The 24036-nt window shown below is 46.8% G+C and overlaps 1 long non-coding RNA gene and 1 pseudogene across 1 annotated transcript; one reads left to right on the top strand and one right to left on the bottom strand.

Moving 5' to 3' along the window:
* The first annotated feature begins 21094 nt into the window (after window positions 1-21094).
* On the top strand, window positions 21095-22827 carry LOC123383587 (annotated as a pseudogene).
* A 143-nt stretch (window positions 22828-22970) lies between these two features.
* On the bottom strand, window positions 22971-23885 carry LOC123383588. The gene is made up of 2 exons (XR_006593435.1): window positions 23830-23885; window positions 22971-23731 (listed from the first exon to the last, which is right to left on the bottom strand). It is a non-coding gene; the product is annotated as an uncharacterized LOC123383588 (long non-coding RNA).
* Window positions 23886-24036: the final 151 nt, after the last annotated feature.

The raw sequence follows: 24036 nt of genomic DNA, 5'->3' as shown, positions 1-24036 counted from the left end.
TCTTGATTGTTCTGAATAATTCACTGGATTTGTTTTCATGAAACAAGGCCTGACTGGCTCATGGTGCATGGGCTTGATAGTTTTCTGCCTAGATGTCTGGTCTGAGATATGAAAACTCTGCACAAATCCAAGACCTCTGGATATATCTGAACACATCCCAGGTTGTCATCCGCAAAGGTCTATTCTGCCAATATCCACTTAGACTTGGAACTATTGGGAAAATGTACCTTAACGGAAAAATAACAAATGAGGGGAGGCTGGGTGACTCAGTCCATTAAGTATTTGACTCTTGATTTTGGCTCAGGTCACGATCTCACAGTTTGTGGGATCAAGTCCCTTGTTGGGCTCTGTGCTGAGAGAGGAACCTGCTTGGGATTCTTTCTCTCCCTCTCTTTTTGACCTTCGCTCACTCACGTGGGTGCACACACTCACTCTCTCTCTCAAAAATAAATAAACTTTTTAAAAAGTCAATATTTTTTCAAAAAAAAGAAAGAAAAATAACAAATGAGATAAGGACCAATATCAGCTTCCAGGTTCACCCCCCAACCATGCCACCACCAATCCCTGCCCAACGGGGAGACTCCTCAAGGCCTAAGAGACATTAGGGGAATTTGTTGAAAAGACTGTGGGAAGAATTTGACTGAGTTCCTACTAAGTGCCAGGAACTGGGCTACACAAGTTGTATTTATGACACTTCATTTTCACACATGCACACAGAGATGAAGAAAGACATGAGCCCTGCCCTCTATTAACCTTTAATCCAGGAACTTCCTAGAGGAGGGAAGGCTTGATCTGCAAGCTGCACCCCTCCTTACTGCCCCATATGACCCAGTCCACGAGCCCAGCCCGGCCCCTAGCTCCACACAGCTCTGGGTGAAAGAGGAGCAGGAAGAGGACCTTGAACTCAGCAACGGACCAGAATGATATGGCCAGAAAGCTTATCTCCCTTGAAGGCCAGTCCTTCGATCCCAGGATGGGAGGAAGGGGAGAGGAAGGAATGACAAAGCACTGGGAAGATGTTCCTGAAGGACACTGGAAGGACACCTGGGGACACTGCAGGAAGGACACCACACAGCAAACTTCACCGTCCTCCCCCAGCTCTCAGACTCATGTTCCAGCTGTTCGTCAACAAATACTGTCCACTGGCCATGAATGATTTTTCTTGCTCAATATAAGTGATCCCGATGCTAGTGTGTTAATATTATACTTTCTCCTTTAACAGCCATCTAATGCCTCTTATCTTTAGTTGTTACAAGTACTTTTGAAACACTTTTCAGATAAATATTAAGCCATAAATCAACGGCTAATATAAAAAGAAGTGTAATTTTAAAATGTGACATTTGGTGGAAAGGATTAAACCTCATCTTTAAAAATCTGCAATCTGGTGAATCTTAATTTATTTTGACGCTGTGAAGGTGAAGGTTCACTGGGTTATCTTCCACTGCAGGAAAAAAGTTTATACAAGTTTTCCTGCTTGTTTGGTATCTGGAAAGCTGAAAAATAACAGGAAACACACACACACATACACACATGCGGGTACACACACATAAGGCGATACTTTCCGTGTAGATTTCAAAATGTTCCTTCCTTTTCTAACCAGTATGACCATTCTGGTGGGTTGAGCTCTGCCCTGGGAGTCTGCTGAGGACAAGACCAAGGGCTCAGTGGGGATGATCAGTATCCCCTGAGTCTGCACACCTGCCCCTCTGGTGAGCACAGCCCTTCCTAATGGAGGCTGTCTTCCCATATCTGAACTATCCAACCAAAGATGCCTCAGAAAATTCCTTAGACCCTTACTCATTCCCAGGAGTGGGGCCTGCCCAGGCCTCTCAGAGGTCGACGGCAAAGCCCAACTGGCCAGGGCACCTACCCCGGCACCCTCCGAATGGGCAAGTCCCTTTGCTTCCAAAGTCTGAGATTCCTGGGGACATGAAGAGGCATCACTCCCACCCCTCTGAGCTATATATAAAGGCAAAGGACTGAGACCTGGGAGAAAGACATTCTTATAGAAATTTTAGTAAATTTTATTACGCCATCAATTAGCAAAAGATAAATAAGAAATTGAAAGAAAGCCAAGAGAAAAATGGTGTAAGAATGGAAAGAACAGGGGAAAAAAAGAATGGAAAGAGCAAGAAGAAAGAAGTGAAGGAGGGAGAGGAAAAGGGAGAACAGGATGACAGAGGGACGGAAGGGCAAGCAGGGAGGAAAGGAAAGGGAAAAGAGGAGGTGCAAGCCCCACCTTGCATTCAGCCCTGATCTATCTGGGGACAAGACACCTGAATGGGACACAGGTATGCCCACAGTGTCTCAAGTACATTCACTAGTCACTGAGATGTCAGTGAATGTTTTGCAGTGAGTGAATACGAGTACCGCCCACATATAGGTGACCCAGTCATAACCTGGGAAGCATTTACTCACTCTCCCAATCGCATGTAGGTCAGGCCCATCCACAGTCAAGGCTGAAACAGTTAAGTCCTTGTAGGAGGGTGAGTGCCAAGTTATGGGAAAAGGGCCTGGAGATCTGCTACTTTAGCCTCTGACCTTGAAAGAATCAGAGGAGAGAGGCCCGAGGCAGAAAAGTCAGGAGGGGCCCTGGCCAAGCTTGAGAGGCTGATTCTAACAGTCCCCAGCATGCCCAACACCCTGTTCCTCCATGTCAGGGAGACTTGCCTCCACAGGCTGAGCTGTAGGCTGAAGCCCTGAGGCCAGGCCCCAGCTCACTACTGACTTTCACCAAATACTCAGGCCCACCATTTATCTAGTGCTATTTCACTCTGGTCATTATGTACTTTGTTTCAATAAATGACTTACTCTAATCCTCAGAGGAGAGTCTTTCCTCACTTTAAAGCTGAGAGACAGAAGCTGAAGAATACACGGGGACACGAGGACCTGCCCAGGGCCAAACCCTACTTGAGGCAGGTCCACCCCAAAACTCAGGTGAGCCCTAAACAGAGGGCACCAGATTGGAGGCCCTGGGCCCAGAAATCCTCTCTAAAGTAGCAGGTCTCAGAGACGGAAGCAGGAGGACTATGCTGCAGCAGCTGCCTGGGAGGCAACCAGACAGAGGGTGCTGTGAGGGGAGAGTAACCCTGGAGACTCTAGCAAGTCTCCCAGATTCCATCAGGCTCTGCTGCCCCCTTGTGGCCAGCACGCACAGCACCGAAGGAGCGCTTCCCTGCGGGAGGACAGAGGGACAGATACAACCTTATAAATGTGGATGGGAGCACAGGAAACCAGGCACAAAAGACCGAGGGCTACAGGACTCCTGATAGATGAAATTAGAGAACAGGCAAAACGGAAGGTAAAACGGATCCGCGGTGGCAGAAGTCCGATGAGGAGTTCCATAGCACTGAGGGGTAGTTAGGACAGGAAAGGACACCACATAGTTATCCTGGGGTGGTGGGGCTTCATTCATACTTACCGACTTACTGAAGTTAGCTTATTCATTTTATTTATTATTTTTATTTTATGTATTTATTGTAATTAAATATTATTCATTTTTAAAGAACAAAACTGAGTTCCCACAGGAAAGTGCTGGGACAGATGTCAGCATCTCTGTCCAACCAAGTCTCCACACATTGGTTTGGCTCCCCATTCTCACTGTTCCTCTAAAGCCTGGTAGGGTGAGGATCCCCCTTCACAGACACCCCCATACACACACACACACACACACACACACACACACACCACTGTATCCTGTCTTTGCAAAAGGTCCACACTGCCAGGCCTTGGCTCTGCCATTTCCCCCAAACCAAAAGCTGTCTTCTCCACCTGCCCCCTCCCCTTTCACCCCTCACTGTGCCCCTAGTAAAGGTCATAGGACACAATCTCTACACTCACTTGTTCAGTGGGCATCTATTGACAGCTGGCTTCAAGCATCTGGGGGAGACAAAGAAAGTCTCTTGCCCCAGACATTCTCACAACCTGGCCACTTAATATGACACATGGCAAAGCAGAGAAACCGCAAGGCAATGTGAGCAAGAAGCGTGGACCCTCAGATACACTAAAGATACGATACACCTAAGGGAGGCCCTGGGCAGACTTGCTGGAGAAGTGCCCTAGGTTTGCAATGTTGACTCCCCTTGAGAAACTCCAAATTCCCTGGAACAAAGCTGGAAGTGGCAAGTCCAAGTGTGACACCTCTGAGAAGACAGCTTCCTTGCTGAGGAGACACTGGCTCAGAGTTGGAACCAGAGATTCAAGGTAGAGGGAGGGAGTTAAAGACTGAATCCCAAGAGGGTGAGCGATGGAAAGGAAGCTGAAGATTCTGCCTTACAGTTTGTGGTGAGAAAAGCACAGCACTGAGTGAGGAGAGAGGGTCTCCCACCACATGGAAACTCAGTTCTTAGCCAGCCCACCTGAGGCCAGAGTGTGACAGAAGAGAGGTGGAGGGCCCCAGAAGGAAGCAGAATTCCATTAGATGGTTCAGTTACAAAGTTGTAAAGAAGTAATTTATCTGGGGGTAGGTGGGACAAGGGAACAGCAGGGGCTTCTGAGGCACCTGAGAGCCTTTATTCCCCCTCCCAGCCTTAAAGGGACAGGGAAGAGGAGCCCAGATACTGGCAGGGAGGGAGGGAGAATACCCCACCTACTCTCCCTCCACCAAAGCCTCCCTCTAGTGCCTCCCATTGGCTGTCCCCAGTGAGAAGCCACCAGCAAGTCCCTAAGCCCTCGCTCCCTGTGATCAGTCCAGGGAGTCAGTGTCCCCAGGTACAGAGTGAGGCAGGGAAAGGTGAGAAAAGACAAGGAAGAGCAAGGAAGGGCAGACAGGGAGTAACACAACAAAGGACAAAGGGACCCAGGGGAAGAGGTTAACATGAGAACCCCCACCTGATCCATCTCTGCCACAAGCACCTTCCCAAGTGATCCAACTACTGCTTCTGCCAGATGACAACCCTCCCCCCAACAAAGATAAGGACACCAGTGACAAGCCCAGTGAGTGGGGAATCTGGGTGCATATAGAGGTGGGAGAGGTAGGGAGGCCTGCCAGGCAGCTCTGGAGTGGACAAAACACAATTCTTGATGTCTCCAGGCCCAAAGTCATAGCCCAGACTAGGAACGGTGGGGAGCCTCCCAGCAGGTGTTTACAAAGACCTGAGGACTAGGTTCTATGTAGGTTTACCCCCAGGAGCCTTCCCCAGAGACAGCCCCCATCCACTTCTGCCACCATCACCACCACAGAGGCCAGGAAGAATCACCCCCTGCATCCTTTTAGTTCACACGCAAAAGGTAGAGATTCATTTTTAGAGAACTTTGCATAGGAAATGCAAAAGGAAACATAAGGACACAGAAAAGAAGGATTGTCAAAATACAAGGTTCTCACAGGCCTATACAATGACAGCTGGCAGGGGGCCAAGCACAGTAGCTGAGTGGGACCAGCCTCAGGCTATTCCAGAACCACCTCCTCTCCCCAAATCTCTCACCCCATTGAGCTCTGAGGCTGTTCCCCATGCCCCAGATTTACTCTGCAGATGTCTCTCCATCCCCTCAGGACTCTCCTGTCACACCTGTCTGCTCTGGGAAGCCCAGTGCCTTAACCCCATGATCCCAGCTCCCCCTCTCCCGCTTTGCCTTCCTGCACTCACCAGCCCTATTCTCGTGCACCACCCTCACCCACACAGACTAGCTTCTGTGGGCAACAACCATCCTCAATTTCCTTTGACCGGCCACTCCACGTCTTCCCTGCCACTCAGTTCTTCTCAGTCCCTCCTCAAATTACTCACTGCCATCAGGTGTCAGATAGGAGACCCAAAGGAGCCCTGGAAACTTCTAGTTCAAACCCTTGAGTTCAAGTTATCCACTGACCTTGCTCACCATTTCCCACTCTATCTTCTCTACCTCTAAAGTGATACCTTCTCCTTGGCTAAAAATACAGATGGGCAGAGGGAGTGGCTCCCAATGATTGTGGCTGGCTGCCTCTCCCTGAGGCAACCTGGCCTTCCCTGGCCCTGGGCCTTCCCGCATTGCAGGGTAAGATTCCTGTAATGCCCTAGACCTGCACCCACCACATGTACACTGCCCCTCTTCCAGAGTGCCAAGCCTGGCCACTGGCTTCTGAAGAGGTCTGCAGGGCACGGGCCACATCAGCACCTGCTGGGAGACAGGGGTCAGCCTGCTCCTCCCCCTTTCCACAGCCAAGAGTTGGACATCCTCAGTGGGCAGAAGCCCAGCACCCACACTTCAAGGAGGCCTTCTCCCCAGGTAGCATGTGACAGGTCACATGCACCAAAGGATATGCTTTGGGGCTATGGGGGTGAAAAGTCTTCCAGGAGCTTCCTAAGGGCCTCCCCTTTTCCCAAGTCCCAGAGGTCACAGAAGGGGAGAGTCTTCAGGCCTCAACTGCACCCAAGGAGCTCCTGTGCCCAGAAGGGCAGAATCCACAGTGCCTCTGCCCACATCCAGCCCAGAGAGCTCCATTTCGGGGAAGGGAATCAAGAGTTTGGGGTTAGATGTGTTTCTGTTGACTTTTTTGTTAGACATCTTGGTGGGGAGTGGAAGACACAGTTGAACATGTAGGTCTTAAGCCCAAGAAAAGTACTGGAGCGCCTGGGTGGCTCAGTCAGTTGAGCATCCGACTTTGATTAAGGTCACGATCTTGCAGTTTGTGAGTTCAAAGCCTGCATCGGGCTCTGTGCTGACAGCTCAGAGCCTGGAGCCTCTTTTGATTCTGTGTCTCCCTCTCTCTCTGCCCATCCCCTGCTCATGCTCTCTCTCTCTCTCTCTCACTCTCTCTCTCAAAACATAAATAAGCATTATTAAAAAAAGAAAAGTTCTGGGCTGGAAACATCCTTTGTGTGGCTCAGGACCATTTGATGGTGGTCAGAGCTGTGGGGATGGAGAACAGCTGGCTTCTCTCTGAGCTTCCACAGGGGATGTTCATACCACCTCCCTTCACATCCACAGTTTTACTTATTATAACTGTCCGGGTCTCCCACACAGTTTGGGAACCTCTGGAGGGCAGTGGAAGGTCAAAGATCCTTTAGTATAGACAGATCCTCCCAACACCTAAAGCTGGGTCAGGCCCAGAGAACCCATGAAGAAAGTACCAGCTGGGCAGCTCTTGCCCCATGACTGTGCCAGGCCGGGGCCCAAGACCCAGGAGAGCCACTCCCAGCCTTTCCATCAACATAGGCCATGTAGCAGAGACTTTACCTCTTGTCCCAAACACCCAGGGAGGGTGGATTGTGAGTAGACCAGAGCAGCCCACACAGGTAGCTAGCTGCCAATCTCACCACCTCTGGCTGCCTTCGCTGCACGATGACCTCCCTGCCCCCACATCACGCATCTTGGGACCCTCTGCATCCTCACTGAGTCTGCCCTCTAAACAGTTCCCCCCAGGACAAGTCCTAAAGCCCCAGCCTGCTGCCCCCACCCCAGTCACACCCCACCCCCATTACCTCCCCAACTCCACCTCTCCCCATCCTAACCTCAACTCTCCCACCACTCCCCAACCCCAGCCACGTCCCCTGCCTACTCCAGACCCTCCACCACCCCACTCCCAGCCACTGCCTAAGGGCTTCTTCCTCCTTCCACTGAAAACACATCCAACAGTCCTCTCTCTTCACCAAGAATTCAGTAAACTTTGGCAAAAGAGGTAGGAAAAAAAGGAGAAAACACACAGATTCACAAACCCTTTGGGTCCCTGGGGCTTAGGACGTAGAGACATTTACTGGAGGTCAAGTAGTAGTTTTGCTTCTCTTACTTATCCTGCCAATTGTTTTAATACTTATCAACTTGTGGACTTAAATTTCCTTAATATTTAAATAAATTTGTTCCTCATACTAGGCCCCAGTAAAAGACTGCTTCTCTTCAGGAAAAGAATAAATAAGTCGTTGTGCTATCTTTAACTTTTGTCTGCTTATGCAATAGTTTGTAATTTTAAAATGGAGAATGTTCTGAATCAGTCTATGATCATGTGTGTCCAGTAAAAATGTTAGTCTATTTTATGGGTTTAATTGCCAATCTTTCTGGCAAAGGGATAACCCGTAATGTTGCACCACCCAGCAGCCCCAGTTTAGGGTCTTCTAGGACAGTATCTGACTGGTCAAGTACCCATGTACCTCCCTGTGCACCTCCCATGCTCCTAATCCAGCACTTACTGACTGACCCACACTAGCCCCAACCTCCACGGCCAAGGTGTGAGTGCCCAGGGCCAGTAGTGTGCTGAGGAAAAGGGACAGGCACAGTTCACTGACTTAGGAAGAACACACTTTGTGCTATGTCAGGAGCCGCTTTCAGCCCCTTCTGGATCCCAGACCTAGAGAGGCAACCATTTCCCCAGCCCACCCCTCCTCCCAGGTCAGACTTTCCAGAAGGTACTACTCTGGGCTCTCACATCATGAAAGGATGTCAGCATCTTCGGGGTCACCTTCAGAGCCACTGTCCAGAAGCCCCAAGGGCCCTATCTATACCTTCCATGAGCACAGAGCAGTCACTCGATGTAATAAATTCTCCAGAATATCCAAGAACCAAGAACCACATACTGGTCATCTATGGGGAGAGGGCCAGGGCAGCTGAGAGATGCATGTGGGGAGAGCAGTCCCTATAAGAAAGGCAATTAGCCTGATTCACAAGAAACCAGGATCCAGGAAATGGAAACCCTTCTCTGAAGCTGGAAGGAGGTCATTTAGGAAATACTGAAAATTTTTCAGTATCCCACACTGTGCTCAACACCTCCTGTTTTTGCAAGTCACTCTTCTGCCCCACCCCCATAATTTGTCCTCTTCCCAGACTTCCAACCGCTTCTGCCCGATTTTAACAATATCCCACTTAGATTTCCAGACCCATTGTTATAACTACCTTGCACACTCAACTCCCATTTTCCGCATTCTCTCCATCATACCATCCTGGAAAAATCCAGCTTTGCCTAAATCCAACTTCCCACCTACTCCATGTGTAAATACAAGCAGCTAAGTGATTGGATAAAAATACTCAAACATGCCTATGGAATATTTATAATCCAAACTTCATGCTCGTCGATAAAAGGACACAGAATTTTCCCGTTTACTCACTCACAAACTTTCAAGGCAATTATTTCACATTTCTTCTTAATTACACACCCTCCCTCCCCTCCACTTTCAACTGATAACCAACTCCTCCACTTGGTCACTGAACCCCAGCCCCTCCCACCTATTCAAGGACATTCCTCCTGCAACCCTCCCTCTTCTGCAATGCTGCCTTTCCCTCTGAAAATCACACCCACAAGAAAACAAACATGATATACTTCTTATCTTAAAAAGCAAATGGCAGGGAGCCAAGATGGCAGAACAGCATGGAAGGTTTTTTTGTGTCTTGCATCCATGAAATACATCCAGATCAACACTAAACCATCCTGCATACCTAGAAAACTGATCTGAGGATTAACACAACAATCTGCATAACCTGAACCACAAAATTCAGCAGGTGCATGGCACAGAGAGGTGAACTGGGGGAGACAGAAGCCACGGAGGGCAAGGAGCTGTTTTTGCATGCAGAGAAAGGATGGAGACAGGGGGGCGGGGGAGAATATGGGAAAAGCACCCCGCCCCCAAACCAGCTGGAGACAACGGGGCAAAGTGGAAACAGTCACAGGGATTAAACTAAAAAGGGAGAAAGGAGAAAGGAGAGGGTTTAAATTTCATTAAAACTCTATAAACAGGGGGAGCACAGAGTCTGAAACTCCACAGCCCGATACCTGGTGGTGCTCTGGTGGGAAGGGTGAATCCCCAGGAGCAGAGTGAAGTCCAGCGATCTTCAGGCCACACGGGGAGAGGAGGTTCCCCTGCTGGGAGGACATCTGGTAGGAGCTGTGTGCCCCCCCCCACCCCAAGGCAAAGGCCCCAGTGGGTAAGGGAGAACAATCATATTTACTGCTGCTGGAACAAAGTTGTTGGGGGTGAAGCCTGGTGCCAGATGCATGTTGTGAGTTGCCATAATCCCTGACACGGTGCTACTACACAATCGTGTGAACTCTTTCTGGAGCAGGCTGCCACCCAGCCATAGTCTCTGGACATTGGTAGCAGCACAGTCCCACGAACGTTTCTGGGTGCAGCCAGCACCTGTCCTTTGCTCTGTGAGACCCTCCCACAGAGGGACAGAATGGGTCAAAGAAACAGGCCCTCAGAATTAAGGGGTCAGGAAACACAGTTGCATCTGAGATGAAACTCAGGAGGGAGGTGCTGCCTGAGCCTTGGTCATGGACAGTGTAAAACTGGGGAGTGGACAGAAGCCAAAGACAAAGGATGGGTGAGTGATTGCTGATAGGGGAAAACAGGGTTCTGATACTAGAGACTGGGTAGCTGGGTGACACCACTTTCACTACTCTGGCGCATGCACATACACCCCTACAAGCGCCACAACAATCCACCCCAGGAAGCGAAGCAGCGCCATCTAGTGGAGAACAAGGCCATTACATTAAGCCCCACCCAACTGGGCCAACTTCACTCTTCAGGAACACAAGTCTCTCTGTCTGCTTAGTATACAAACTATAAAGCACTTCATAGTTTGACTTCTAGGGGAAAACGAACTAATTTCAATCATATTTCAGTCTGTTCACTGGTCCATCTATTCAATTTTCTTTCTTTTTCCTTTATATTTTTACTCTTTTCGTTTCTTTTCTTTTTCTTGAATGCACAAAGAGAAAAAATTTATTTTTATTTTCAATTTTTATTAAAAATATTTTTAATTTTTTTCTACTATATTTTTTACTTTTGTGTAAATTTTTTCAAATTCTATTTTACTTCCATCATTTCATTTTATTCTCTTTCAGTGTATTCATGTTTTCAAATTTTCAAATGATTTTTTTTCTTTCCCTATTTTCTCTAATCTATCATGCCCCTTTCAACACCCTGACCAAAACACAGCTTAGATCTAGCATAATTTATTTGACTTTTTGTGTGTGTGTGCTGTTTTTAGTTCCTTAATTGTGAGTTTTTTTTAATTTTAATTAAAAAAAATTTTTTCCCTCATTAATTCCTTTTCTCCCTTCAAGATTATGAAATGAAGGAATTCACACAAAAAGAAAGAACAGGAAGTAACAACAGCCAGGGACTTAACTAACACAGATACAAACAAGATGTCGGAACCAGAATTTAGAATCATGATAATAATACTAGCTAGGGTCGAAAATAGATTAGAATCCTTTTCTGCAGAGATAAAAGAAGTAAAAGCTAGTCAGAATGAAATAAAAGATGCTATCACTGAACTGCAATCTCAAATGGATGTTCAGCGGCAAGGATGGATGAGGCAGAGCAGAGAATCAGTGATACAGACGACAAACTTATAGAGAATAATGAAGCAAAAAAAAGAGGGAGACTGAGGCAAAAGAGCACAATTTAAGAATTAGAGAAATCAGTGACTCATTAAAAAGGAACAACATCAGAATCATAGGGGTCCCAGAATATGAAAAGAGAGAAATAGGGGTAGAAGGGTTATGTCAGCAAATCATAGCAGAAAAATTTCCTAACCTGAGGGGAGACCAGACATCAAAATCCAGGAAGCACAGAGGACTCCCATTAGATTCACCAGAAACCAACCATCAACAAGGGATATCATAGTCAAACTCACAAAATACTCAGACAAGGAGAGAATCATGAAAGCAGCAAGGGAAAAAACAGTCTTCAACCTACAAGGGAAGACAGATCAGGTGTAGAGCAGACATATCCACAGAAACTTGGCAGGCCAGAAAGGAGTGGCAGGATATATTCAGTGTGCTGAATCAGAAAAATATGCAGCCAAGAATTCTTTATCCAGCAAGGCTGTCATTCAAAATACAAGGAGAGATAAAAAGTTTCTCAGACAAACAAAAATTAAGGGAGTTCATGCCACTAAACCCATCCTGCAAGAAATTATAAGGGGGAATCTGTAAGGGAGAAAAGCCAAAAAAAAAAAAAAGACAAAAAGCAACAAAGACTAGAAAAGACCAGAGAACACCACCAGAAACTCCAACTCTACAAGAAACATAATGGCAATAAATTCATATCTTTCAGTACTCACTCTAAACGTCAATGGACTCAAAGCTCCAATCAAAAGACATTGGGTAACAGAATGGATAAGAAAACAAGATCCATCTATATTCTGCTTACAAGAGACCCACTTTAGACCAAAAGACACCTTCAGATTGAAAGTGAGGGGACGGAGAACCATCTATCATGCTAATGGTCGACAAAAGAAAGCCGGAGTAACCATACTTATCTCAGACAATCTAGACTTCAAAATAAAGACGGTAACAAGAGATGAAGAAGGGCATTATATCATAATTAAGGGGTCTATCCACCACGAAGACCTAACAATGGTAAACATTTATGCTCCATTATGCTCCAAATGTGGCGGCACCCAAATATATAAATCAATCAATCACAAACATAAAGAAACTCATTAATAACAATACCATAATAGTAGGGGACTTCAACACCCTACTTACAGCAATGGGCAGATCATCTAATCAGAAAATCAACAAGGAAACAATGGCTTTGAAGGACACACTGGACCTGATGAACTTAACAGATAACTTCAGAACATTTCATCCTAAAGCAGCAGAATATACATTCTCCTCCAGTGCACATGGAACGTTCTCCACAATAGACCATATACTGGAACACAAACCAGCCCTAAGTAAGTACAAAAAGATCGAGATCATACCGTGCATATTTTCAGACCACAACACTATGAAACTCAAAATCAACCACAAGAAAAAGTTTGGAAAGGTAACAGATACTTGGAGACTGAAAAACATCCTACTAAAGAATGAATGGGCTAACCAAACAGTTAAAGAGGACACTAAAAAGTACATGGAAGCCAATGAAAATGAGAACACCACAATCAAAACCTCTGGGATGCAGCAAAGGCAATGATAAGAGGAAAGTATATAGCAATCCAAGCCTTCCTAAAGAAGGAAGAGAGATCTCAGATATACAACCTAGCCTTACAACATAAAGAGCTGGAAAAAGAACAGCAAATAAAACCCCAAAACAGCAGAAGACAGGAACTAATAAAGATTAGAGCAGAAATTAATGCTATCAAAACCAAAAAAAAAATAAAAAACAGTAGAACAGATCAATGAAACCAGAAGCAGGTTCTTTGAAAGAATTAACAAAATCGATAAACCACTAGCCAGTTTGATCAAAAAGAAAAAGGAAAGGACCCAAATAAATAAAATCAAGAATGAAAGAGGAGAGATCGCAACCAACACAGAAGAAATAAAAACAATAATAAGAGAATATTATGAGCAATTATATGCCAATAAAAAGGGCAATCTGGAAGAAATGGACATATTCCTAGAAACATATACACTACCAAAACCGAAACAGGAAGAAATAGAAAATTTGAACAGACCCATAACCGTAAGGAAATGGAATTAGTAATCAAAGTCTCTCAAAAAACAAGAGTCAGATGGCTTTTCAGGGGACTTCTACCAAACATTTAAGGCAGAGTGAACACCTATTCTCTTAAAACTGTTCCAAAAAATAGAAATGGAAGGAAAACTTCCAAACTCTTTCTATGAAGCCAGCATTACCTTGATTCCAAAACCAGACAGAGACCCCACTAAAAAGGAGAGCTATAGACCAGTTTCCCTGATGAACATGGATGCAAAAATCCTCAACAAGATATTAGTCAACCAGATCCAACAATACATTAAAAAAATTATTCACCACGACCAAGAGGGATTTATACCTGGGATGCAGGGCTGGTTCAATATCCACAAACAATTGATTCATCACATCAATAAAAGAAAGGACAAGAATCATATGATCCTCTCAATAGATGCAGAGAAAGCATTTGACAAGATACAGCATCCTTTCTTGATAAAAACCCTCAAGAAAGTAGCGATAGAAGGAGCATACCTTGAGATCATACAGGCCATATAGGAACAACCCAATGCTAATATCATCCTCAATGGGGAAAAACTGAGAGCTTTCCCCCTAAGGTCAGGAACAAGACAGGGATGTCCACTCTCACCACTGATACTCAACATAGTATTGGAAGTCTTAGCCTCTGAAATCAGAAAACACAAAGAAGTAAAAGGCATCCAAATTGGCCAGGAGGAGGTCAAACTTCCACTCTTTGCAGATGACTTGATACTCTATATGGAAAACCCAAAAGATCCCATCAAAACACTGCTAGAATTGATTCATGAATTCAGCAAAGTTACAGGATATAAAATCAATGCACAGAAATTGGTTGCATTCCTCTACACCAACAATGAAGTGACGGAAAGAGAAATCAAGGACTTGATCCCATTTACAGTTGCACAAAAAATCATAAAATACCTATGAATAAATCTAGCCAAAGAGGTGAAAAATCTATACACTGAAAACTATAGAAAGCTGATGAAAGAAATTGAAGAAGACACAAAAAAATGGAAAAAGATTCCATGCTCCTGGATAGGAAGAACAAATATTGTTAAAATGTCGATACTACCCAAAGCAATCTACATAGTCAACGCAATCAAAGTAACACCAGCATTCTTCACAGAGCTAGAACAAATAATCCTAAAATTTGTATGAAACCAGAAAAGACCCTGAATAGCCGAACCAATCAATGGAAGAATGGATAAAGAAGATGTGATATATATATACAATAGAGTATTACTCAGCAGTCAAAAACAATGAAATCTTGCCATGTGCAACTACGTGGATGGAACTGGAGGGTATTACGCTAAGTGAAATTAGTCAGTCAGAGAAAGACAAAACCACATGACTTCACTCATGTGAGGACTTTAAGAGACAAAACAGATGAACATAAGGGAAGGGAAACAAAAATAATATAAAAACAGGGAGGGGGACAAAACAGAAGAGACTCTATGGAGAACCAACTGAGGGTTACAGGAGGGGCTGTGGGAGGGGAGATGGACTAAATGGGTAAGGGGCACTAAGGAATCTACTCCTGAACTCATTGTGGCACTATACGCCAACTGATTTGGGTGTAAATTTTAAAAAATAAAAAATCGGAGTGCCTGGGTGGCTCAGTCGGTTAAGTGTCCGACTTCGGCTTAGGTCATGATCTCTCGATCTGTGAGTTTGAGCCCCACATAGGGCTCTGTGCTGACAGCTCAGAGCCTGGAGCCCGTTTCAGATTCTGTGTCTCCCTCTCTCTCTGCCCCTCCCCTGTTCATGCTCTGTCTCTCTCTGTCTCAAAAATAAATAAACGTTAAAAATAAATAAATAAATAAATAAATAAATAAATAAATAAGGCAATAAATAAATAAATAAATGTATGTCTCAATTTTTACCTGGGCGAGAAAAAGGAAAAAAAAAAAAAAAAAAAGAAGCTGAGTGAATCCCAAAGAGCATATTTCCATGTGTTTATTAGCCATTGGTACATCTTCTTGGGGGAAAAGCTGTTCAAATATTTTGCCCATTTCTGAGTCTCATGATTGACTTATGAATTTTTCATATATTCTGGATACAAGTCCCCTATCTGATATATGATTTGCAAATATTTGCTCTCATTCTGTTGCTTGTCTTTTCATTTTCTTAAGGCGCCTTTCAGAGCACAAAAATTTGTAATTTTGATAAAGTCCAATTTATCAAAATTTTATTTTGTTGCTTAGGCATCGGTATCACATGTTAAAACCATTGTCCAATCCAAAACCATGATATTCACTCTTAGGGTTTCTTTTAACATTTTTATACTTTAGCTATTATGTTTAGGTCTATGATTGATTTTGAGTTAAATTTTGTGTATTTTGTGAGGTAAGTGTCCAAACTCATTCTTTGTATGTAGAGAAACAATTGTCCCAGTACTATTTGGTGTTTCTTTGTTTGTTTGTTTTTAAATTTTTTAAATGTTTATTTATTTTTGAGAGAGAGAGAGAAAGACAGAGCATGAGTGGGGGAGAGGCAGAGAGAGAGAGACACAGAATCTGAAGCAGGCCCCAGGCTCTGAGCTATAAGCACAGAGCCTGATGTGGGGCTTGAACTCACAAAGTGCAGGATTATGACCTGAGCCGAAGTCGGACGCTTAATTGACTGAGCCACCCAGGCGCCCCTATTTGGTTGTGGGTTTTTTTAATGTTAACATATTTATTTTAAGACAGAGAGTGTGGGGCGCCTGGGTGGCGCAGTCGGTTCAGCGTCCGACTTCAGCCAGGTCACGATCTCACGGTCCGCGAGTTGAGCCCCGCGTCGGGCTCTGGGCTGATGGCTCAGAGCCTGGAGCCTGCTTCTGATTCTGTGTCTCCCTCTCTCTCTGCCCCTCCCCCGTTCATGCTGTGTCTCTCTCTGTCTCAAAAATAAATTAAAAAACGTTAAAAAAAAAAAGACAGAGAGTGAGTAGGACAGAGGGGCAGAGAGAGACAGAGACAGAGAGAATTCCAAGCAGGCTCCACGTTCAGCGCTCGATGCAGGACTTGATCTCATAACCATGAGATCATGACCTGAGCCAAAATCAAGAATCCAGTGCTTAACTGACCAAGCCACCCAGGTGCCCCCCACTACCATTTGTTGAAAACACTTTTCTTCCTCCCTCTGAATTGTCTCGGCACCTTTGTTGAAAATCAATTGACCATAAATCAATTCTATTGCATTGAGCTTAATGTCTAAACTTATGTCCATACCACACTGCCTTGATTACCATAGCTTTGTCGTAACTTTTGAAATTGGGAAATATAAATCTATTGTTTTGGCTATTCTGAGTCCTTCATATTTTCTATGAATTTTATGAAAGTTTTTGAGTTGAGGGAGCAAGCCATATGGGTAGCTGGGGGCGGGGGGGGGGGGGGGGGGAAGCAGTCCAGGGAGTGGGAAGAACAAGTACAAAGGTCCTCAGGTGTGAATGTGCCTGTTTACAGAACAGTTAGGAGGCCAGTGTGGCACAGTGGAGGGGAGGAGTAATAGGAGATGAGGTCAGAGAGGTAAACAAGGCAGGAGAGGAAAGGAGACAATATGTAGGGCCTTGCCCGCCCTTTAAGAAATTTGGCTTTACTATGAGTGAATGCAGAAGTGATTGGAGAGTTTTGGGCATAGGAGCGACATGCTCTGACTCATATTTTAACAGATTCACTGTGACTACTGTATAGACAAATAGCCAAGGGAACAATGACAACAGCAAGGAGGCAAGTTAGGAGATGCAAGAGATGATGGTGGTTTGGACTAGGGTGCTACCAGTGGGGAAGAGAAGAGATGAGAAGTGGTCAGATTCTGGAAAGATTGTGAATGTCGGCCAGTAGGATTTAAGAGAGATTGGATATACAGTATGAGAGAGAGGAGTCAGCAATGTCTCCAAGGATCTGGGCCTGAACAGACTAAAAGAATAGGCAAAGGCCAAGTCCATTGAGAGGAAGGAGAAGGTTTGGAGAGGAAGGTCGCATCAGTTCTGGACATGACCAGTCTGAAGTACTCATGAGACCCTGGAAGTGTACATTAAGAGTTTAAGAGAGTAGTCTGATCTAGAAACACTAATTTGGGAGTCATCAACACAAAGGTAGTCTTCCTAGGTGATATTTAAATCTGGCAAAGACATGAGACTGGATGGGATCACTCAGGGACAGATGAAAAATAGAAGAGGCCCAGAGATTGAACCATGGACACTACAGTGGTACACAGTTGAGGAGACGAGAAGTCACCAGCAGGGAAGGGAGGTCTGAGGGAACAAGAGAGGCTCCAAGTCTCCTGAACTATATAATCACAAGTAATCTCTCAGGGTGGGCCAACTGTTGTGCATTTCTACATCTACCGTGAGCATCTTCTCTGTGTTTGGTCACATTATCAAGGCCCAGCTCAGAGATGGATCCTATCTTAAAGTCAAAAGTCCCCAGGACTAAAGTGTGAATGATTGACAAGTTTATTCTCCTCAGGGGATATACAATATAAGAAGAGTCAGTTGAGTAAAACAAACCTCTATTTGATGGAATGTTGTAAGGAATGAGGTCACTTTACACCAGAAAGAACTTTCTGTGTCTCCTGGGACAGAGAAACAAGCTCTTAGGAAAGCATCAATACTCTTTTGGACGGTAAGATCCTAAAGGCCAGGGAGGGTATCTGTGACCCAAGCACAGCTCATAACACCTGAACAGGTGCATGCTGTCTTCCTTAGGCAGGGATAAGGCAAGAAGTGGGCTGTGCACTTTCTTGACAATGTCTTCTTTTTTAATGTTTATTTATTTTTGAGAGAGAATGACAGAGCGCAAGTGGGGGAGAGGCAGAGAGAGCGCGAGACACAGAACCCGAAGAAGGCTCCAGGCTCCGAGCTGTAAGCACAGAGCCCGTCTCGGGGCTCGAACTCAGGTACCACAAGATCACGACCTGAGCCGAAGTGGGGTGCTCAACTGACTGAGCTACCAAGGTGCCCCGTCTTTTTTCTTATGTTTATTTATTTTTGTGAGAGAGAGAGAGAGAGAGAGCGAGCAGGGGAGGGGCAGAGAGAAGGAGACAGAGAATCCCAAGCAGGCTTCGAGCCACCAGTGCAGAGCCCGACACAGTACTTGGGCTCATGAACCATGAGATCATGACCTGAGCTGAAATCAAGATTTGGACACTTAACTAACTGAGCCACCCATACACGCCACTGACACTGTCTTTAAACTCAGCTTCTGCCCTATCACACCCCAAATCCCCCTTCTACCCAACCACTCCCTTTCTGTCTCTGTTATCCTTTCATTCTCTCAAGCTGCGGCCTAGTGCACTAGCCTCCTTTCCCACACACACAAAAAAATGTGGAGTCAAGAATATGGAAGAAATGGAGAGTTTCATTTTTTCCACTCAGGTCTTCATAGTTCCGCGAGAAGCGTAGTGTCCCTTCTTATTTTCCTTTCCCTTCTCACAAACATCAAATCTCACCCCGTCCACCAGTCAACAAACCAGAAGGTACCAGAAAGAGAGACTTTTCACACTAGGTTTCTTCTGCCCAAGACTCCATCCTCAGAGCTGCCACCAACTAACAAAGATGATGGGAAAGTGGCAATGACATAAACAGGACAACGGGACAGAAACACACACAGGAAACTCACGAAGAAGAAACAAGGATAGCCACTAAATAGATGAAAATAATGTCAGCTCTCCAACAAGCACAACTGAAAACAATGAGACACCATTTCACCTGTCAAAGTGGTAGGTATTCCGATTCTGATCAGCAGGGTCGGCGAGAATAAGGGCATGCACAGACACTACGGCCCAGGTGCAGTCCTGTGCTGCTTTCTGGAGAATGACTCGGCAACACTTAGATACCAAAACCTTTCAAAATAAGCCTATCCTTTGACGCTTTGACTCAGTGGTTTCACTTCTAGGAATTCGGCCCATGGAATCACTTAGGCAACCATGCAAATATGTATGTTCGAGAATATTTACTGCAGCATGCCTTACCGTAATTTTAAGAATTGAGATCCAACTAAATGCCCCACAATGGGAAACTGGACTCAATGAACGAGGGTTCATCAAGCAGTGGGATACTTGCCAACCATTAAGAATGATGTTAGCCCGTGTGTCTTCTGGTGTGCTGCGCTGAGAAGGCTATAGCCTCACGTTGGTGGTATTCCTGGCCAAAATGAGTAAACTGAAGAAACATCAGACATACCTAAATTTAGAAACAACCTACAAAATAGCTGACCTGTATTCTTCAAACCTGTTAATATAATAAAAGGCAAAGTTCGTCTAAGGAATTGTATCCATATTAAAGGATACTGAAAAGACATGATGATTAAGTGCAAGGCATGATCCTGGACCAAGAAAAAAAAATTCAGTATGAAGGACATTATGGGGCAATTGGCAGATTTGGAACATGGACAGTAGATTAGATAATACTATTGTATCAACTTAAGTTTCCCAATTTTGATAGTTGTACTGTAGTTATATAAAACATGTTCTTGTTCTTAAAACATTCATACCCGTGTTTTTATAAGTAAAGGAATATCTTGTGTACAACTTACTCTCAAGTGGTTCAGAAAAAAATACTGTGTATTTAGAGAAATAATGATAAAGCAGATGTGGTCATGATGCCAGTTGGTGAATCTCAGTGAAGAGTATCCTGGAATTATATTCTTGCCCCTTTGCTGTGAGCTTTAAATTATTTCCAAATAAAAAAAGAATTTTATTTTTTTAATATGTGAAATTATTTGTCAAATTGGTTTCCATACAACACCCCGTGCTCATCCCAAAAGATGCCCTCTTCAATGCCCATCGCCTACCCTTCCCTCCCTCCCACCCCCCCCTCCAAAAACCCTCAGTTTGTTCTCAGTTTTTAAGAGTCTCTTATGCTAATAAAAAAGAGTTTTAAAAAGGGAAGGTACTCCGGGCACACCAGGCTGCCGCTTTGGGTACCACAGTGCTGGGGCTGTGCATGGCTATTGATAACACCTCCAGCCACCCCAGACTCTCAGCTCTCTGTGCTACTAAGGAAACTCAGTGTGTGATTGACCCTGGAGCTGTCCTGGATTGACTCGAAAAAGGTAGGATGAGTCAGGGAAATGAATTCTCTTTTGTCATTTTATTTACTCCAATTCTGAACTCAGAAACTGACATTCCGTACATCTCAGAGATCTCTGTGGTAGAGAAAGGGAAGGGAACCTACCTAAATATACAGTTTGTGCTGGATAATCCAGACTGCACATTTCAGTACCGACAACGTTCATTTATCATTGATATTGGTTTTATACGTTTCCCAACAAAGGAAGGCCAAGATTTCCCCCAGAACCAGCCCAGTAACTTGCCCATTCCCCCAGAGGAGAAAACTAAGTCCCCAGCAAGGGCCAAGGTAATGGCTAGGAGTGCCCTGCATTCCCACTGCCAAGGTTAGTGGTTTCGACTTATAGAAAGTTGCAGATTGACCAAGAAGCACGGATACTAACCTGGAATAGAAGATGCCTCAGCACCCCACACCTCTGTTCCAGGCCCTGACCCTCCCAGGGCAAGGGTAAGCCACCTTGTCATTCTCATCTCTAGAAAGGGGAGACCACACAACAACAGAAGGGCTGGGACTGAACCCAGAACCTCCCCTCCCAGCCCGGTGCTCCCGTCCTGTTCACCTGCCACACCATCCCACTCCCCCTCTCCCCAGGGGTTGTCAGGGACAGAAGGCCCCTCCCTCATCCCCCTCAATGTTGTTCCACTCCTCCCCCTCCCATCACTAGGGTGTCCAGGACATTGTGTGACTCAGGAAACAGCTCAGACGTGAGGCTTGCAGTGGGCAGAGGAGGAGGAAGGGGCCATGGGAGCAGAGGAGGTGGCTCCTGCCTCGGTTGAGGGCTCTGAGGGTCCTTGCCTGAGGAGGCAGAGGATCTGGGTGTGGGGCGGTGCTCTGGAATGCAGCCCCCTTCACTGCTGCTGCTGCTGCTGTGTCACTCAGTCGTCAAGACCAGAGGTGAGGCATGGGGTAGAGAGGTGACGGGACCCATCTTCCTTAAGAGGGTGTTGATGGGTTGGGGGCGGAGGGCCAAGCCCCATGCTTTGAGAGGACACCGGGTGGAAGAGAATCTCACCACCATCACCCCCCAAATGCAGGGAGAGAAGACTCTGCTGCTGCAGCTGCACAAACCAAGGCTTTGGGGCCTGTGCCAGGGGCGGTGACTGTCTGGGGAATGGGTGGGAGGGTGCCCGCCTCAGGGAGAACCCAGTTGGCCTTAGTGCTGGCGGACAGCAGGCTCTTGCAATCACATTTAGGAGGTAAAGAGGGAAAAAGACTGGCCACCTGCTAGGGAAGGCGATGAGAAAAAAGCAGGAGATGGAGACATGGGAAGGTCAAGGGCTGACCAAGTCCCTTTCCCGGTCCAGCTGTCCCCACCCCCCGGATGGCTCAATGCTGGGCCCTTCCGGGAGGAAATCCCTTCAATGTCTCAGCCATTCACCTTCCAGGAGTCCCCTGGGCCCCCCTCCTGAGCCCTGTTGTCTCCATTCCAAGGGATGGAGCCTGAGGCTGACTTGGAAGGCTGGCTAATAAACAGGAAAGGGGGTGGGGATTAGGAGCTCAGAGGATCCCCAGGCCTGGGATGGGGGCGGGGCGAAGCGAGGGCAAGAGCACCACTCCCTTAAGGATCAGGCAAGTGCAGAAGTGGTGGTGGCTGAGAGCACGTGTGGGGCTGCTGCAGGCAGCAAAGCACCCAGAGAAATCTGGGAGCACAGCGCTCCCCACTCCCATGCCTTCCTCATCTCCATCCCTAGTGCTTCGGTGTGGGGACTTCCCAGAACCCTGTGCCAACGGAGGCACCTGCCTGAGCCTATCTCAGGGACAAGGGAGCTGCCAGTGAGTGTGTCTCCTGGGAGTGGGAGACCGGAAATGGGGAGGGAGAGCTGGGGAGGAGGAGGGACTGGGAAGGAAGGAGAGAAAGGGAGGAGGTAAAGGCACTAAAGGGAAACAAATGAAGGCAAAGGAAGGGAGGTGGTGGGAGAGAAGGCAAAGAGGACCCAGTGACTTAAGTTTCCACTCTCCTCCCCTGCTCAGGTGTGCCCCTGGCTTCCTGGGTGAGACATGCCAGTTTTCCTGACCCCTGCCAGGATGCCCAGCTCTGCCAGAATGGGGGCAGCTGCCAAGCTCTGCTTCCCTCCCGCCCTCCCAGGCTCCCCCAGCCTTCCCTCTCCCTTGGCCCCCAGCTTCTCCTGCACCTGCCCCTCTGGCTTCACTGGCCAGAGGTGCCAGGCCCAACTCAAGGACCCCTGTTCTTCCTTCTGTTCCAAAATGGGCCGCTGCCATATCCAGGCCTCAGGCCGCCCACGATGTTCCTGTCTGCCTGGATGGACAGGTGAGCACTGCAGTGGTGGGGAGGACGGGACAGGCAGGAACACCGGACTGGGAAGTGGGGTGGGAAAGATGGAACTGGAGTCTGCAAAACAGCCAGCCCCTTTGAGGACAGACGCTGTGAGAATCAACAAGCCCTCTTGCTGACCATTGACCCGAGACACATTCACCAGCATGGCTGTACCAACGGTTTAAAACGTTGAAGTGTTTTCCAACCCGTTAGTAAATGGCTACTGCCATAGCCCCCTTAGTGCCCCAGCCTGGCCCCTCGACCCAGTAGCTAGAGGGTTAATGCCTAGCACAAGGCAGGGAGAGGGGAACCTCCTAGATTCTGCATAATGGGCATCTGGCCTTTATTCTTCCAAGTAGGAACCCATAACAACACCTGGAAAGACGGTGGTGGTGGGAGGTGTAATGGGGGTGGAAGGGATCTGACCCAGAGAGAGGAACGGGTATCAAGGCAAGGAAGAGGGGTGCAACCCGGGGATGAGGGTGTGGGACCCCTGGTGGGCAGGGCGTCCTAGCCCGGGAAGCAGTCAGGGGTATGGGACAGAGGTGAAAGCCCCTGGAGAGGAAGGCTCCTCTGATCTACCAGGAGAGAGAGGACTGGACAGGGCAGTGAAGACCACACGGGGAGGAAAGTGATCTGTGAGGGGTGGACTAGAAGAGCAAGGCTTCTCAAACGTGGCAAGGCACAGCAATCACCTGCAAAGCCTGCAACATACTGGTGCCCACGTCCCAGAAAGGCTGCTTTAGTGGGTCTGGGGTGGGCCCAGGCATGGAGATAGTTTGAGTGCCTGGGTAATTCTGAGGATTTGGGGGTGGGAGACCAGCCTCTCGTGGTGTGACAACAAGGAGGACTGTCAATGGCAACTTGCCAAGCCATGTGCTTCAGAGCAGCGGCCCACGTGTCCAGTGCCAGCTCTGCCACCGATGAGACGCGCGCCCTTGCATCAGGTAGTTAAGCTCTCTGCATCCTCAGTTGCCAGCTGATGTCCACACGTCAAAACGTTGTCGAGAGGAGGAAAGGGAGTGATGTTCAGGAGGTGGTCACTTAGCCCAGTGCCAGCCGCCACCACCGCCCTTGCCACTGGGGGGAACACGTGAGACGTCTGTCTCCTTATCATTATCTGCAACACTGTACCCACCTAAAGATTAGGAAATCCAGACAAGGGAGGCCAGACACACCTGAGGGCACACAGCGGTGGTGGCACAGCAAGGTGCCGAGTCTGGAGGCCAGCTGCATTTCTTTTCTCCTCCCCACCAAGGAAAAGGCCACCAAATTTGGAAGGACAACTGTGTCTCAGGTCTGCTCCGCAGGGCCAAGCCTGCAGTACTCCCACCAACAACGACAGCTCCCGTTTTCCAGAATGCCCAAACTGAGGCAAGGGGTGG

The sequence above is a fragment of the Felis catus genome, assembly GCF_018350175.1.
Source record: "Felis catus isolate Fca126 chromosome B2 unlocalized genomic scaffold, F.catus_Fca126_mat1.0 chrB2_random_Un_scaffold_44, whole genome shotgun sequence".
Classification (NCBI taxonomy): domain Eukaryota; kingdom Metazoa; phylum Chordata; class Mammalia; order Carnivora; family Felidae; genus Felis; species Felis catus.
Note: the sequence above shows the minus strand (reverse complement) of the source record. Positions and strands in the feature narration are given on the sequence as shown.